This window comes from Acyrthosiphon pisum, chromosome A1 (genome assembly GCF_005508785.2).
Source record: "Acyrthosiphon pisum isolate AL4f chromosome A1, pea_aphid_22Mar2018_4r6ur, whole genome shotgun sequence".
NCBI classification, from domain to species: Eukaryota; Metazoa; Arthropoda; class Insecta; order Hemiptera; family Aphididae; genus Acyrthosiphon; species Acyrthosiphon pisum.
The window spans coordinates 3,104,570-3,106,493 of NC_042494.1; the positions used below are offsets into that span (position 1 = coordinate 3,104,570).

The window sequence follows — 1,924 nt, forward strand, 5'->3', positions numbered from 1 at the left end:
CCCCCCCTTGTTTATTGTGTCTATTCTGTCCGTCGTATTTTTTTTTTTTTTTTTAATTTAAGCTATTCAAAATTATTAAATTGTTCACTTATTTTCGGCCTTTTATCAAAATAAACATATTTTGATGTGAACAAAAAAATATTGTTTCTTTATTTTTTCGTTTTGTCGAGTGTATAATTAATTGTTACAGATTTAACGACTAAAAAATCTTTAAAATATATTTTAAATAAAAAAACTCGTTAGTCGATTATACAGAGTATAATGACCGTAGACCTGCAGTATAAACGCTACACGGGTATTATAATATGTTCCAAGAAATATTTAAGCCATAAAACACTAGAGGTGACTAATGACTGCGGAATAAATCTTATAAAAACGCATTACACCGGCGGATATGATATGGACGGTTATATACACCATACAAGAATTGTAAATAATACTATGTATTGTGTAGAACATGTGAAGTGAATGTTAAGATACATATTATATTATTATTCCTTCTACTTACCAACTATGAACTAAATACTAATATACTTAAATACCTATGTTACACGCAGTGGCGGTCAAACGGGGGGTGGATGAGGGGGATAAATTCCCCCCATGAATTTTTTTTCAATATTTAAAACAATTTATAATTACGTATATTCTATAATGCATTAAATTTTGTTCTATTTTTTTTTCTAAAAACAAATTATCAAATATTGTAAATTTCGACAGAATGTCAGAATATGTTTATACGTGTTTATATGACATGACTATATTATTATCTAGACTCATATCTAGGAACTAGGATATTATTATTATTAATATTTAGTTGTTTACACAAAATATAATATGGGAATTATCCCCTCGATCATCGAGAATTCTCAATAACAACTAGCTCTACACTTTTCCAGAACATTGGCTCATACGGGCGATAGTGCGATCTGTAAGTATATTTTACAATATTATGTACCAACAGCCCCAGGTCATTCGTTGGTTGAAAACTTGAAATATCGATTGCTTATTATTTATCATAACTCATAATATTTAGTTATCATCGTGATTCGTCTTTAGTCTTTCGTACTCGTGTTTTCTACTGTAGGTCCGTGTAGTACTATTACTTACTATTATACAGTCGGTGTCTTTTGTAATATTGACTATTTTGTGTATTTTACATTTTCACAATTACTATAAAAGCAAAATTACTAGCTACTTTGATGTAAGTTGCCCTACTTTTAAACGCTCGGCGGATGAAAAATAATTAAGATCACTAATATGATAATATCGTTACAGAAAATCAAGTTGTGGACGTAGCGTTAATATTTTTTCTATGGCTCTTCATTGTGGGGTTATAAATATAACATCCAACAAAGTACTGGACGAATTAGCAAAAAAAAACAACAAAAAAATAGATATACGAATATAATAAAAATATTGTTAATACTATAAAGTCTGTATGTTAAGTGGACATTTTACCCCTGATTGTTTTCGGTGTAGTAGGATATTTTTTCCCCCGATATATTTTTGATGTGAACATTTTCCCCCCAATTTTTTTTTTTAAAGTTCATTATTGACTAATAATATTGAATTTAATAATACTATATTATTTATTATTTAATATGAAATTATTTTTTTTTCTAATATTAAATATAATACAAACATTTTTTTTTTCATAAATATAATAGATTATAAATCTATTTGTTCGATCCACTGAACTACTTCAAAAATAAAAATATAAGCATATATTTTATATTTTAAGCATTAAAAATTAATAAAAATAGTTAAAATTCAGGCATAAAAATGATACATTTTGTAAAAAATATTTGATTTCTAATTCTTTTGTTACTTCTAAGCACATATTGTTTTTCTGGTTGTTGTTAAGACTACCAGTTTGGATATTTAACAATTTAATAATTGCGTTTGAATTTTGTTCACGTAGTTC

General features: G+C 26.8%; 1 protein-coding gene across 1 annotated transcript in view; it reads right to left on the reverse strand.

Moving 5' to 3' along the window:
- Positions 1 to 1,924, reverse strand: part of LOC100161286 (solute carrier family 46 member 3-like) — a gene marked incomplete at its 3' end in the record, with an annotated part of 46,682 nt that overhangs the window by 9,398 nt on the left and 35,360 nt on the right. The window contains 1 exon segment of the mRNA NM_001163137.1: positions 1,382 to 1,406.